This window comes from Haemaphysalis longicornis, unplaced genomic scaffold (assembly GCF_048455015.1).
Source record: "Haemaphysalis longicornis isolate Haplotype H1 unplaced genomic scaffold, Haemaphysalis longicornis Haplotype H1 scaffold_10, whole genome shotgun sequence".
Classification (NCBI taxonomy): Eukaryota; Metazoa; Arthropoda; class Arachnida; order Ixodida; family Ixodidae; genus Haemaphysalis; species Haemaphysalis longicornis.
The window spans coordinates 75,480,442-75,496,722 of NW_027526204.1; the positions used below are offsets into that span (position 1 = coordinate 75,480,442).

Consider the following 16,281-nt stretch of genomic DNA (forward strand, 5'->3'; position numbering starts at 1 on the left):
AAGACGCATTTTGCCGTGCTTGGCCGAAGAAGCCACCCTCCCTTCTGGTGACGCCTGTGGCTCTACGCACGCGGTCGGGGGAAGGCCTCCAAGCACTGGGAACTGCCATCGTCGAGGTGCAGTAAGGGTACGACCCAGAGCTTACCCTCAGTGATTACGAAGATGCCTGGATGCAAGCTCTTAGGCCGCAACTTGTTCGAGCTACTTGGCATCAGCATCCATGGTCAGCAGTCCCGGAGAGACGAAACCAGAGTTCCATTGCCTAATTGGGAACATCCATTGCGCCCTTGGCAGTCGCTATATATGAATTTTGTTGAACCGATCGAAGGGCGAATATTCTTTGTCACCGTCGACGCATACACCAAATGGTTGGAAGTATGGTGCGTCCCAAACGCTACAGCGGCAATACTCATCCTGGAGCTTCGTCGACTGCTTACGACTTTGGGAATTCCGGAGAGAGAGAGAGAGAAAACATCTTTATTTGTCCTGCAAACGCGACGCGGCCTCACGTCGTGTCAGCCGGCCACTCGGCTTCCCGGAGAAGCTCGTCACCGACAACGGTACTGCGTTTGTTGCAGCCGAAATGACAACCTTTTGTCAGAGGAACGGAATTCAGAAAATTACAAGTGCTCCATACCACCCGGAAACTAACGGCCAAGTGGAGCGCATGGTATATGAACTTAAGCTGGCTCTGGAGAGAGAGAAAAGTATGAACATCAACCTGCGCTTGGCCCGATTCCTTTTAAGCAGCACTCCGCTGTTAGCTCTTCAACAGGGAAAAGCCCAGCACAACTTATATTTGGTCGGGAATTCCAGACGATTCTGCGTCGTCCTGTAATATATGGAGTCTCAAACTCGCAGGGGGGAGCAGTGCTACATACCGCTATGTGCCGGGCTCGGCGTTCACGCGCTCACGTCTCTGGCGCGAGAGCAGGATGCTGGTTCCAACGCCATGCTTTAGCCGCAACCAGCGGCTGGACTCTGACTCACTTCCTCAGTAAACGGCATCAAGACTTGAAAGTAACTCAGCTCCATTCCATCCATGCCAGAACGCCTGTGTGTACGAGATTTCGGCGCACGTTAAAGATCCCCAGGTGGTCAAAATTAATCCGGAGCCCTCCACTATGGCGCGCCTCATCGCCTGCGTTGCGTCGGCGCGTTAAACCCTACAATCGATGAACTGTTCCATCCATGAAAGATATTTTTAAGTGCCGAGCACTTGAGGGCCGCACCTTGTCGTCGTAGCTCACTCGCTGGACCCGAGTAGAGCCACACGGCGTTCCGCTGTAGCCGCTGTCGTGGCGGCGTAACCCGGAGGCTTCGAAAGCCAAGCGATTTATATAGTCATAAGCGTTCGAAACTCGTGAACCGCTGCCGCTTGTCATACATCTACGCATTGTTTAGCGAAAAAAAAAACTGTAGGTACATTTGAGGCAAAATATCCGTGATTACCCGGCAGCGCCCGCGTTCATTTAATTTAGGAATGCTCTTTGGTTGGTTTTTACGATAGTAAGAAAAAAAAATTACACCATCTTCCCGTAGGGGAACCCTGAGTAGTATGCGAAGCAGCCATGGGGTCGATTCAAGTGCCCACTAGTTTTCAGTTCGTCGTTTCCGTTAGGTCGAGGTACGTAGCTACCGTTATATTTACCGTTTGGTTTTCATGGCAACTACCACACTTTTCACCTATCAGAACTACGAAATAGGAAATTGCGTTGACCCCATGGCTGTTTCGCATACTACTGGGGGTTCCCCTACGCAAAGATGGTGTAATTTTATTGGAGGGGGGTGGGGGTTGTTAGAGTGGAGAGGGATTAAAGAGAGAGAGAGAGAGACGTTGTACGTGGTATGAGTTTGTCTTTATTTAAGCATTATCATCATCATGTTCAACGTAGGTGATGTCGAGCTGTGGTTGGCGTTCCGCTTTGATTATGACCGCCTTGTGGTCTGTGTAATGTAAAGTCAAGGGCTGTTGTAGTGGGTGAACCCTAAAGTTGCTGAAGATGAGGTCGATGCACGTTCCCCGGATGGTTGTGGGCTGCTTGTAATCACGGCCCGCCGAGACTTGACGACGTACGCGGCTGCCGACGACGACAAAACGTCGAAGGCGCATGAAGCGTGCTCGTCTCATGCCGGCCCAGAAGACACCGGCGACACTGTCGCTCCAGGAGCCCTTAAAGGGGAAGCGTGCTCGTTTCGTACCGGCCCAGGAAGACACCGGCAACACTGTCGTTCCAGGAGCCATTAAAGGGTTCAGCAAGCCGAGCATGCGCAATGGGGGTGTGGACGGCGCAACAACAACGAAAAGAGAGGAACAGCCCCGACCATGAGATGCTTCGCATCTAAAAAGTGGCAGTGCAGCGCCGACACGTGCGGCAGCATAAGCAAGCACAAAAAGAACAGAACTCCCGCTGGCGCAGTTTCAGGCAGGGCGCGCGCGAGCACTGAGATGGTGGGAAATTTGAATTGCATTGGGTGGTAGCAGTGAGCGGATAACGGCGCTACAGCCCATTATGGCGAATCACTCCTTTGCACTTCCGACAAGTTCCACATTGAATGGGGCGGCTTAAATTTTGTAGAACTAAAACACGCTGCAAATATTCAAAAACTGCCAAATTTCCTGCTGCAGTGACGCAATACGTGCAGGAGGAAGGTAATGTGCACTGTAAAAAAAATTTCCTTCTGAAAAACAAATTTTGTGAACTCCACGGTCGAAAACGGCATCTGGTCAGCCGAATTTCATTCCCTCTGTACGGAACTTATAGTAACCGACGCTAGACACTGCCTAGGTATAACCACCGACAACGCGCGAAGCTGTGTTGATCCGCGGTCATCAGCGGGTAAATAGAGAGGAAAAGAAGAGCACAGCGGGCGCGTCATGCGTATAACATTCTTCAGCAAAACAAAAAAAACATTAGCAGTGGCTTAGCTCGGCTATGCCAGGATATACGTAGCGGCTGCTAAGGTTCAGCTAGTTATTCTTAGCTTTCCCGGTTGTCTAGAGTCAGCTGATTATCATACTTACTGTTGCTAAAACGATTTCCAATCCAATCCAATCCAATCCCATCCAATCCAGTCCAATCCAATCCAGTCCGGTCCGGTCCAGTCCAGTCCAGTCCAGTCCAGCCCAGTCCAGTCCAGTCTAGTCCAGTCCAGTCCAGTCCAGTCATTACTCCTCGCGCATGCCCAGCACGGCTCTTCAGGACTCACGCTAAGCGGCTATCAAGCGGCTCCGGCGCAGCGTCAGACTTGGCTAGTGCTCAACTCAAGGCGCACAGCTGAGCACGCGCCGGCGACAGCGCGTCTGCCGCTGCTATGAAGTCCCTCCTCTGGAATGCGCAGACCGGCGAATGTGCAGACGCGATTCTATACACACCCGTACTCCAGTTGGATTGGATTCAAATCCAATTCAATACAATTAAATATATTTCAATCCAATCCAAATCCAATCCAATACAACCTAAGCCAATCCAGTCCAATCCAATCCAATCCACTGCTTCTCGCGCTTGCGCAACACGGCCCTTCAAGGTCCACGCGAAACTGCTCAACCTCGACCGGTGTAGCTAACGCTACAAAAAACATGTTATGGCGAGCGTCGCAACCCAGGGACGGAACAAGGGCCTTATGACGGGAGGCGACGTATCGTTGCGCTAGGGGGCGAGCGCTTCATAACAATCTATTGCCATCCAACAATAGAAGAAACAACAGTGCAGGCACGAAATATAGAGACATAGATAGGAACAAGGCGCAGCCTCCACACGACATAGTGAAAATTTAGTACTCCCCCTTGGAAGATGAAAAATTGAAAAAAAAAGTCTGCCGCTGTATCGTTGACCTGGTACCTACAGGGCGGTCATTTGCAAAGGGCCGCATTTCAAAATTGCAGGAGCGCAACAAAATGACATCGGCCGGGCGCTGTTTTGACGATTCAGTAAATTCTTGTAAAGCTGTTAAAAAATTATTCACATTTTATTCTATTTTATGCAAATAATCGTTGAATACTTTCACGATTTCACGCCTGTTATTGGTCAAGAGGAAGAAATGACCGAAAATTTGTGTTTTTTTTAACAGGTTTCTGTTTACTAACCATCCCAGAAAATTTATGTACGCCAACAGGCACTGTATGTAAAAACTGTAAATTTACAGAATTTTTTACAGTGATTGGCCAGCACTGTGTTTTAACTGACATTCGCATTGAAGTGATACGATCAAACAGGACTAGGTGTCCCACTAGAAACTCTCAGTCACATTTAGCGGGAGTGTCGATTCGGGGCGCCAATCGCACGAAGTTTTGTGACGTTTGGTGACGTCGCCGGAACGTCGCTGAGGAGTCACCATTGCTTTATAGGTTTTCTTCATTATTTGGATTATTTCTGAGTCGTTTGCGAACAAATTGGTATTACCATTGTGAAAAAGAACAGCCTTTGTAATTATTCGAATGCGTAATTATTTTTCAAACCTAACGCTGAGCGTAAGGGCACGCCCAGCGACGCCATACTTATTGCACGTCTAGCCGTGTGTGTGTGTTTACTACGTTAGACCTGATAGCGTGGGGTTATGTTTAACACCAAGCCATCCCATACCCGCGGAGCGGGCTCCCTCTGCTGTGCAGCAATCTGCGCCCTCATTCCCGACGGATGCGTTCGCGGACAGTAGAGATTCGTGGGACACCAAAGGGAATTTATGAGCCGCGTTTCTCGCGAGCTATAGCAACTTATCTGCGATGTTTTCAGCACGAAGGCACTGAATGCTATGGGATTTAAGACACGCAACGTGAAATGACTGCATGGTATGATTGCTGGTGTTCATTGTGATATCCGTTTTTCAACCTAATGTAATATATTGTTACATGGCGGCAGGGTAGGGTAAAAAGCCGTTGTTCAAGGAGATATAATAAATTTACAGGTCGGCCATGACCGCCCGAGAGAGAGAGAGAGAGAGAGAGAGAGAGAGAGAGAGAGAGAGAGAGAGAGAGAGAGAGAGAGAGAGAGAGAGAGAATAAACGCTCATCATATAACCAACCCAGAGGTGTGGGGTCCTTAGGCCAGGACTGCCCGTTGCGACGGCTCCCCTTACCAGTCGAAGCTGGTCTTCGAAGTCCGATCTCGACAGCACTCTCTCCCACTGCCCGCAGGAAGGGGTACGTGTTGGCTCCTGTTTTGTGGTTGGCTGCTCACGCCCATGGGACCTGGTAGAGTGCACCCGTCTCCTCGCTAAAGCGACAGAGCGAGGAGTACAGGTTAGAGGCGATGAGGCGTGCACTTGTCGGGTGTGAGCACATACTCGTCTGTAATAACATGATGATTACAGATGATGACCCTGGCGGCGGTGACAGCCAGGGTCATGGCTTAGTGCCACGCCACACACTGCTTCTTCGTCGCCTGAGGTGGATGCGCATATCGTCACGAGTCTGGCGTACGCTTCTTTTGCTTATCGGTGCGATATCTTCAAGTGCGTGGAACGCGATACGATGGTATTTCTGGGATTTACAACCATTGTCTTTCCGTGTTGTCTAAGCTGGGGGAGGCCACATGGCCGTGGTTCCGGAAGGACGAAAAGGGAAAAGGTGAAGGCGATATGTTGTCTCCCATGCAATGCAATGCAAGCGTCGGCGTCGTGCATACAGTGACTTGAATCGTGAATATGCCTGCGCCTACCGATATCAACTCACCAGTCTCGCCAATTTTTCTGTCGTAATCAGCTCAGACTACGTGGGAGGGAGAAGTACCTAAATAGTGCATAGATATCTCATACCCACGGCGACTGTGCAAAACAAATCGGAGTAACAATGAGGCCCCGCGAGGGACACGCTTATCAGCTGCTCTTTACTCAAGATTTGATAAAAGGGGTGGGTGCGTACGTTCTATGTTTCATAGACTTCTTGGTGCGTCCAGACATTTCTGTTTAATAAAGGTCGAGAAGCTTTTGTACGTCCGGTGGGGTTCTTCGCAACTTTTATTCTACGCCAGCGATAAGGGCGTCCGAACGTGCGCTTCAGCCCTCCACAATGGATGCCAACAATCCGAAACTTTGCATTCACAGACTGTGCCTTCTATTTTCACTTGCATGTTGCGATATGGCGGAAACGATAACATCAGGGGCATAGCGGCAATAGGAGGAGAAGTTGTACACAGTTATTCAATGGCGAAGATAAGTGCATAACAAAGGTGTTGTCCTACAGGGTCGATTTCTCTGAAAGGGCTACTTGTGATTGCGTTGGAGATTGGCCGGGATAGCGCTAATCCAGTATAAGAGTAGGGCAGCAGGAATAGTTTGTGCAAGTAGACGGATCTCGGAACTTGTCGAGACAACGCCATGGGTCTCGCTGGCTGCGAAGGGATTTTGTTCTGGTGCACCGTAGTCTTGTCCTTGGAGGGATGGCTTGGATCTACCGCGACGGCGGCTGACCTTTCTCGACAACGGTTGCCGCTATATCGCTGGCCCTGGGGTGAGTAAATGCACTAAGAGTGAGTTGCCCTTCCGTAATTTCTTACATCGATGGCTAAGTATTGTTTAGTATACGGGAAATGCATTTTATTGGCACTTGCGTGTCGCAGCGTGTACGTGTAGCCGGTACCGCAGGGAATGCGCAGCCGAATGAATTATGAAAAAGGTTGGGTGTCTTTGCGGGTTCGGTAACTTTGGGGATATAATCCAGCCCACCCTACGTCTGGATCAAGAATCGTGACCACTGTGCCACGAGTGATGTTTTTCTTTTCCAGGCGCGATACTTCTAAACTTCGCCGCAGCTTGGCTAGCGATTTACGAGGACAGTGTAAATACGTCTATCTACAGCCGGCCCATTTTTTAGTAATATTACGGGTAATAAGTGGGTCAGCGCCTTACCACTGTAGAAAGCGCCAAACGAGCGAGAGTACACGCATGCGCAGAACGATCCCGCCAGTGCAATCATCGTCTGCTAGACTGTTCCCGCAAGCACGACACAGCCCCTTCCCCTGACAATCAGCTGGCTATCTTGATTGCCGGAAATGTGACAGTAATTTGCGTACTTCTTGTTCACAGCAAGGCGGCTGACAACCAGAGGAAAGATCAGCGAAGTTGCATTTCCGTAAATTTCTTCCTAAAGGCTTGACAATGTGTTTGGCAGTTAAGGGATTAATATTATAATAATTATTTATATCTCTTTTTATCATTAAAGCGAATCAATCAATCAACTTAGTCAGATAGGTATACTAGCTTTTCCCACAGTAATTTTATTCGTACGCATGTTTATGTTGACAAAAGTGTGAACTTGATGAAGCCACCGACTCTGCAGCGTGTCCATCCAGCATGCGCGTCGATGAAAAAAAAAAAGAAAAATAGGAGCGATCACACTCGGTGAAAGTGGATGACCAGCGTAGCTATTTACAGCATGGAAGAGAGGAGACACGAGCTTTTCTATATTTTTTTTCTTTATTACCTTTTTTTGTTACAAAGGAACATGCATCAACGCCGGATTAAAAACCCCCGCCCATGCTTTGGTTGGCTGAAAGATTTAAAATATACATCAAATGTTGGCAGCTCTTCCAATACACATAACCATTCCAGTTCAGGTTCCAGCAAACCATACACTTCAAGTAGGCTGGTTACACTGTGTGAGAAATACTTGCTCACCGTCATAGCATTCACATCACAGTGGCGCACGGCCATACGGGAGTGCTAAATTGCGTGCAACCCTAGGATCATTATCATGTCGTACGGCACTTCATCGTTTTCCACTGCCAAGAAACGTATCCCATGCGGCGTTACAAAAACATCTTTCTTTATCGTTCTCTGTAGAACATCCCAGAAAAAGATGGCGTCCCAGCACTCTATAAAAATGTGTTAAATGCTTTCAGGTTTTTGCACAAAGTGCATATTGAGGACCAGCCAAGGAAAAGCACTTTAGATGCGACGCTGAGAGGAGCATCTCTTGCCGGCGGCCCTGTCCTTCCTGTGTCGTCGTTGTCCGCTCTGCACAGCTGCGTCTCTCCTCCGCTCACCCCCTCTCCTCTCGCCGTGATAGCGCACCCTCTCCCCCAACATCTGTGGCGCGCACAGTGCGGCGTGCTCTCTCACTCCGCTGGTGGGCGGCGCTGCGCGCGGCGCGAGCGCTGTGCGCATGTGCAGCGCCCTCTCTCTCCGCGGTCTCCTCTCCTTCGGGCGCGCTGCGCATCTAAGCGGAGTGCCGCGCTCCGGCCGGTGTCTCAGTCGACGGTCGTCCGCTCTACGTTTGCTCTCTCTCTCTCACACACTACCCGACGATTGCTCACGCAATTCGAGTAATCGACCCAACGGAAACGCACAATGGAACCCCCTTCAGCGTCGCATCACACCAGGGTACCCGCGAGGGAATGTGGGCGTAATTTTTTCTGTTTCCGCTTCCCAGTACTCCTTGCTACTCGTATAGCTGTCCAACGGTACCCCTAGATACCGCGTCAGCATTACCGTCCAACTGACATTTGCAAAAACCCGCGGCGTTGACTCCCGCCCACCATGCGAAAAACCTTCACATTTTGTTCAGTTCACTGCACTGGCTGTTACCCTACAAAACTGTTTAGTTACATTGATCGCTTCTGTGATACTTCGCATATCTTCACAAAAAAGCGCCACATCATCTGCGTATGTTAAAAACTTCACTTCGCTTGAGTGAAGATGAAACCCAGTTATTTCAGCATCGTTGATAACTTTCAAACAGTAAGGCTCCAAGAAAATACAAAAAAGTAGGGGTGAAGCCGGACACCCTTGTCGGACAGAAGGCAACATTGGGATACTTTCTGTCACCTCCTTATTAATTACCAACTGCTTGAAGCATTCACGATAGGCCATGTGCACGCCTTCTATGACCACACAACCAACATTTAAATGTTCCAAAATACAAAACAATATATCATGGAACACTCTGTGGAACGCTTTGTCATAGTCGATTTGGAGCATAGCAACTTTGCGACCATACAGATCGCAACTTTCCAGTACTGTGCGGGCTACATGAATGTTTGTAGTTATGCTCCTACCCCTGATTCCGCACGTCTGGTGCGGCACAACAACACTTGTAATAGCTCTTTGTAATCTTTGTGCTATAACTTTCATGAGTATCTTGTAGTCAATGTTAGCTAGCGTTATTGGGCGATAGCCAGTGACCGACTGCCTTTTACAGCAATCGTGAGCTTTCGGTATTAGCACAGTCTGCGTACGTGAGAACGATGGAGGCAAAACACCAGTGTCGTACGCCTCGGCAAATACATGAAAAAGGAAAGGTGCTACATTGTCAGTAAAATGCTTATAAAATTCTGCGCTCAGTTCATCAGGACCTGGCGTTTTACTCTTTTTTAAATATGAAATTGCCTCTTCGATTTCTCTCAATGACACGGCTCTTCCAGTTCTTGTCTAACATCATCCTCTAAACGAGGCATTAGTGAAAGGAAATGGTCTTTAAAGTCCTGAATACTCGGTGACGCGGGGCTGAAAAGCTCGGTCTAATGCTCAACGAATGCCCGCTTTTTAATCTGCCGCTCATGGGTCAGCTCGCCTTGCCACACAATTCCTTCTATAGCATTACCTTTTTCGTATTTCTTTTCGTCACTTAAAGCCCTTTTAGGGAAGCTTCTATTGGCCTCCTCCTGTAATAAAGTCATGCATTCCCCAGCCAGAAACCTTTCTCCCCTCGCCCTCACCGTTGCTCCTAGAAATAGCTCTTTATCCAGAGCTTCGAGCTTACTTTTTATCAGTGCTATGTCTTCAATAAACACACCCGGCCTTTCACATTCAAGGACAAGTAGTTGCCTCAGATTATTTCGAAGCTTAGTTTCTTCTTCTCTTTCTAAACAAGTCAACGCTTTACCCCTCTCTATTGCACACATTTTGCTTTCTTGCTTAAACGACTCCCATCCGCTCCCCCAGTTTTCTGTTTCCATCCGTGTGTTTCTGTCAAAACTTTCTTTCACAGTCTCGTTAAACTTATCATCTTTTAAAATTTTCGCATTGAACTTCCATAAATTCCAGTCAAACTTGTTATAACCTTCTCTCCTCCCACCCTATAAAAAAGAGACCAGACAATGGTCACTGAAAGCAACATAATCAACCGCGTAGTTTTTACACGATGGCGCTAATCCATGAGAAACATAAATTCTGTCCAGCCGGGCATGGCTGGCTCCCTGGAAATGCGTGTACCGCAGGGCGTCTGCCTTTGCTGCGCAGTGAGCCACATCTGTTAAATCATGCTCATCCAGTATGTTTTGAAGTAGTTGCGCACTCGGGTCCCTGTTCCGCATTAAGCCTGCTCTGTCTTCTGGCGAGCAGACGCAAGTAAAATCACCGAGCAGAACAACGTTGTCTTTGTCCTGCAATTCGCTCGCTATCGTTTCAAAAAACACTTTTCTTTCGTTCACCTTACGAGGACGCATATTGAGTGGTTCGAAATACCGCTCTGATTACTCATTACGACATAATACGATATAAAACATACCATTCGAGCCCCAAAGCACCTTGCTTGTTATCGCAATTTTAGCGCCATAAAATAAGCCTAGAGAGAGAACTAATGATTTATTGTCGAGATTACCTCTTACCCAAGAAGGAGCTGGCTACTCTATTAAAGTAATTCAAACGTACAATGATTGTCACAATGAACCGCGAGGTTAAAACTAGGCAAAACAGCACATAAGAAGACAATGAGAGAGAGACCCACGAAAAGAACTAAGCTGAAAGGCTGCGAGGTTAGAAGAAGTACATTGAAAGGGAAACGGCTGAAAGCTAAATATACCCAGGATTAAAAATAAAACGCATTGCTAGCGTACGCACGCATTCACGATCTTTGACGCATACGACGACGACGATGACGGATAGCACTATCGAAAATACATACCGAAAATTAACAATGTGTCCATCAACGTTCGCCTACAGCTCATGCATTGAAGTCTTTAGCTTGAGTGGAAGAGTTCTTGATCCTTTTTTGGATGATTTACGGGTGCTTATCGAGAAGAGAGGGCTCCTATCACGAGGGAGAATCGCCGTATTGATTCGTAGCAAGGGATAAAGCTTCGTAGCAAGGGACTTTGCGGGCAAAGTGATGGCGGCCACTGCTGCGGAAGGACACCACTGGTTCAGAAACAAAGATGGGCTGGAATTATGTTAACCGCAAAGCGAAATGCTTCAAAGAGGTTTCTATGGTTAGTATCCGAAACCTATTTAACTGCGGAGGAACGCGCGTTCGCAAATAAAGTACATGCATTTCTTACAATATTAAGTAATCCTGAGGAGCGGCTAACAGCCTGGCAGCCGATAAGAACCCGACGACAAAGCTTATACACCGCGGAACCACAGAATTATTAGCACACAGCCAAACTCTAAAAAAGGCCAAACGTATATTCGGCAAATAACAAAATTACGCCCATCTTCCCGCGAGGGGAACCCTGACGTGATGCGACGCATCGGGGGGTTCAATTGGCGTTTCCATTGGTTGATTCTCTATGGTCGTAACGTTGCTTTCAGCGTTTGGGGTGACGCTGGTATTGAATTGCGTCAATCCACTCGTTGAAGGGACCGTCGCTTCCATCACGTCTTCATCGGAAGAATCAAGCCAAGCACGAAGTCATCAATCGAAGTCACGCGGAGTCGAACGAGAGCGAGCGCTGACTGAACCACTGCAGCGCGCTACCCGCTTTATAATCACAGCGCCTGAAGAAGAGGAGACAGTGGAGGAGAGTCGCGCATGTGCGCACTTGCACGACGGGAGCGGAGCGAAGCGAGCGAAGCGCGCGCACCCAGCTGTTGTTTATGATAATAAGACGGAGTGAGAGTGTTGCGCACAGCTGTCGGAGAGAAGAGCGGAGGAGAGTCACGCATGCGCAGGTGGTGTGCGGACGCCGCCGACGCCGACGCAGGAGGGACATGCCTTAGAGCAAGAGATGCGTCACATCTAATAATGAAAGAGATAAATTACTTTATTATATTCGTTGGGAGTTAGGACGTGGTGGGTGCCGTTATGGCTAGGGCTCCAGTCTCCAGGGCAACGGTGACTAATCTGGCGATTGTTCAGCACTGTTCGGCGAAGTCGGCAGTTCACAGTGCCTCAATCCATCGCTCCGTTGTTGAATAGAATTTTTGCGCCTTATCTCCTTTATATTACTGAGACCCCTCAAACTTTGTGGACTCCAGTCAGGCTGGCTTTTGTATTTATGCCGAGATATTTTAAAGAAACTACCCGAGGAATAACGCAGTGTTGGTAACTGATAGCCATATTGTGTCTGACAGATTTTGCTTCTTCCTGTTCTAATTAATAACCAGCCTGCCCTCAAGAAAAGGTGGACGAGTGCGCTGAAACTGGGCAGACGTGCGATGAGCTCAAAGGAGAGTGCACCTGCGAACTTCCGAAGATGATGGAAGGTGACGTATGCGTAGGTAAGCAATTGTGACGCAGGCATCCTGCAAACTCGTTCCGGGTACCGCCAATTGATTTTGTTCTTAAGTCAGCATTTCTGGGGTAATGTCGAGAAGTGTGTTGGCGTGAAGCAAAGATTAGAAATAGCGCGGAGAGGCTGAACCACGCATGCACCTCCGCATTACAGGGTTTAATTCGTGCCACCTTTAAGGCTTTGCTTTGTAAACGTGAGCGCGATAAAATTGCCTAAGGGCCCCGCTTTTCACTTCATTTTCTGGGCCGTATTACACTGGCTCTGCTGCGGAAGGTGAACGTTGCTTCAGAAACGGTGTCTTGGTAAGAAATCTTTAACCTGCGCAGCCAGCATAAAAGTGTGTTGAGTGTCCCCTATACTAGCTTCCTTAAGATTTTTCTATCTTCTAAAGCCCGTTAAGGTACATTTTACTATAATAGAGATACCTGCACTCCCTATACCCGTGCGAGTGCTCACATTACGAGGGCGCATATTGAGTGGTTCAAAATACCGCTCTTATTACTCATTAGAACATACCACGATATAAAACATACCATTCGAGCCCCAAAGCACCTCGCTTCTTATCGCAATGTTAGCGTCATAAAATAAGCCTAGAGAGGGAACTAATGATTTATTGTAGAGATTAGCTCCTACCCAAGAAGGAGCTGGATACTCTAAATATTGAAGTATTTGAAACGTACAATGATTGTCACAATGAACCAAGATGGTAGACCTAGGCAAAACAGCACATGCTGATGTAATAAAGAAGCGACAAATAGCCTCAGTGGTAATTTTCATAGTCTTTTGGGACGAGAAGTTCTTCTCACACGAATTTTAGTTTTTAGAGATAAATTTTGTCTGCCTCAAACTCCAACTCCTTTAATATTATTTCTATTCTTCTGTACCCGTGATACTGGGGCTATGAAGTAATGGTATTCTACTGTCCAATAACAAGCTCATCGCCAGCAGAAAAAAAGCGGGGCTGTTAAGTTGGCCGTCCGTCAGGGCATTTGTGGGGCCGCATTTAGACATTTTTAATTACCTTTGCGATCGGGAATAACTGAAGATCTGCACCAGAATCGGGAAGGAGATGGGACAACATTACTGCTTGTCCTGGCCTTTATCCTTCCCACCTTAGAATATATGTGAGTGTGGAACATGAGTAAACGCCGCGGACAATCTTGCCGGGTGACCTACTTACCCACATTCCGAAACTTTATGTTATTGTTCTATAGCTACGCGGATACATTGTTTCGAAGGGTGCATTGTCCAGGATATTTACACTGTATGCTGACCATTGTTTTTCACTCTATAAATATTGTAGGGGAAGACATTGTAGTTCTTTTAAATTTATACCGACCCTCGACAGAACCATTTCGGGGCGCTGAGGGCTTTTACAGTGTGAACGTACGGAGAACTTAAAGTGGCATCAATCTCCCACAAAGAATAAAACTGATTCCTCCGGTCCTTGAAGCTTCGAAAACCTATGATACCTAGCAGCGGCGATAAAACCCGTTAACTGAATGTCGTCTACTACGGTCCTGGAGAGCACTATTCTTCCTAGAGAATCTGCGGCTTCATTAACAAACCGAGGCGTAGACATGGGGTGTTTAGGTTTGAGAACACGTCCCCAAATTTTATGAGCCCAGCGTCCCTCCCTCCACTACCGTTGTTCCTTGTTATCACCTATGCTATGTACACGCCGATTGGATCCACTAAAAGCAAAAATATAAAGGCTGTCGGGTTATTAAAGCCCAAAAAGGAATGACAATTTTCTTGGGATGCAGGATCTCCCTTTATATACCGGTGGTGGATAAGACCACCGAAATATACTTCTGGCTATGCCGCTGTTAATATATCCGCGAGCACAGAAACCCAAACAAAGTGCGTTTCAGTCAGATATGGGGACCGTAGTTATTGAAACGTGCATTGTAGAAGTGTATCCTTATAGAAGTGTAGCAAAGGGTTAAGCAGACTGAAATAGAATAGGAAATGGTTACCTGGGATACAATTGATGCTTAACGTTTGTAGATCGAAAACAGTTGCAATGCTTTCAGAACAGAATGTAGGAGTAAAATCAAACAGACTGACTGAAAACCACCAGTTAATTAAGGGGGGGGGGGGAAATACGCCTATTGCAGGCTTTCCATCACGCCGTGAGAAATCTGTATCCATTAAAGCTCTTACCTTCATGGAGGCCAAAATTATCTTGGAGGAGGTCATAGGCAGTCGAAGATGTTAATGCGTGGCATTTTTAGCAGCGAATCTGTTCTCGGTCGCAGATTTCAATTTACGAAATGTACTTACGTGCTCGCAGCGATGTGGAGATGGCATAACCTAGCAAAGAGGAGACCACGCGCGAAGTACCCCTGCAGTAAAGTTAAAGAACGCTTGAATGAGACGCTTATATAGGCAATAGATTGGTAGACTACTAAGTCTGGTGGCAATACTTGTACTTGTCAATATTGTCGAGAGAAAAAAAAACATTAAGCATATTAGAGGCAAGAAAGCAGCACATAAGTAATGGTTGCATTTTGTTTTATTTAAAAAAAAACATGGCTTCTCGATTGTTAAAAAAATACGCCGTGAAAACTAACAGCGTTCGTGTCGCCCTCTCGCGGCTTTGTCCCAAGTTCAGAAGTAGCAAAATATTCCAGTGGATCGCGCGAGCAGAGGAACACGACAAAAGTGAATGGGTGGGAACGGGAATCGATCTACTGGCGTAGAAAAATCATAGGAGGATTAGCCTGGCGACTAGGGAACGCCAGGCACCTTGCAGTTAACATGACTATTCACGACGTAAAGTTTCGGAAGATTTCCGGAAGTTTATACAGAGGGCAGTACTGCTATCAAGAACCGAAATAACACCGAACGTTCAGATAAACATATTTAGGAGGTATTTTTATGGGCACTGGTGCGTAGAAACGAAGCTGACAAATAAAGACGTACTGCAACGTAATTCCCCAGAGTCACAGACGGTTATAAAGGTTTCCACGGTAAGTAGCCGAAGCCTATTTAACCAAGGAGGAACGCGCGCTTCCAAATACAGAAGAGCATTAGCTCTACCATGCTGTGAAAAGCTTGGCTTTCCAAATGGATAATACGACGAAGCTTATGCAACGAGACCCCGAGACTAGCAAACAACCAAACACTGTAGTAGGGCGAATGCCCATTCTGTATATCATAATAATGAGAGAGATAAATAACCTCCCATCCGTTAGGAGCTAGGACGTGGTGGCGCTTTTATGTCCGGGGCCCCAGACTCTGGGACGATTGCTCTGACAATGGGTCGGCACTGCTCGTCCAGTGCCTCACTGCACCGCTTCTTTGTTCTTTGTAGAAGACGATCTCTGAATCTTCCCTTCTGTCTATGACTGTGATGCCTCAACATATCGGGGCTTCTGCCAAGCTGGCTGTTGTATATTGTCCCAAGGTATTAAAGAAAACAACGTGAGAAATGGTGTACATTCGGCAATTGAGAGCAGTATTGTGTCTGATGAACTTTACTTGTTCCTGTTCTCATTGACAACCAGCCTGCTGGAGAGAAAAAGTGAAAAAGTGCGCAGAAACTGGGAAGACCTGCAATGACCTCACAGGAGACTGCGTCTGCGAACTTCCGAAGATCATGGAAGCTGAAACATGCAGAGGTAAGTGGTTGTGACGCAGGCATCCTGCAAACTCGTCCCGGGTACCGCCAATTGATTTTGTTCTTAAGTCAGCATTTCTGGGGTAATGTCGAGAAGAGTGTGCGTGATGCAAAGATGTGAAATAGTGCGGAGAGGCTGAACCGCGCATGAACCTCCGCATTACAGGGTTTAATTCGTGCCACCTTTAAGGCTTTGCTTTGTAAACGTGAGCGCGATAAAATTGCTCAAGGGCCCCGCTTTTCACTTCATTTTCTGGGCCGTATTAC

At 47.4% G+C, this 16,281-nt stretch overlaps 1 protein-coding gene and 1 long non-coding RNA gene across 2 annotated transcripts in view; both read left to right on the forward strand.

Moving 5' to 3' along the window:
• LOC144158796 (uncharacterized) overlaps positions 1 to 16,281 on the forward strand; it is a 118,944-nt gene that overhangs the window by 71,384 nt on the left and 31,279 nt on the right. The gene's annotated exons all lie outside the window — the stretch shown is intronic.
• Positions 6,240 to 16,011, forward strand: LOC144157801 (uncharacterized). The gene is made up of 3 exons (XR_013319865.1): positions 6,240 to 6,448; positions 12,262 to 12,375; positions 15,902 to 16,011. It is a non-coding gene; the product is annotated as an uncharacterized LOC144157801 (long non-coding RNA).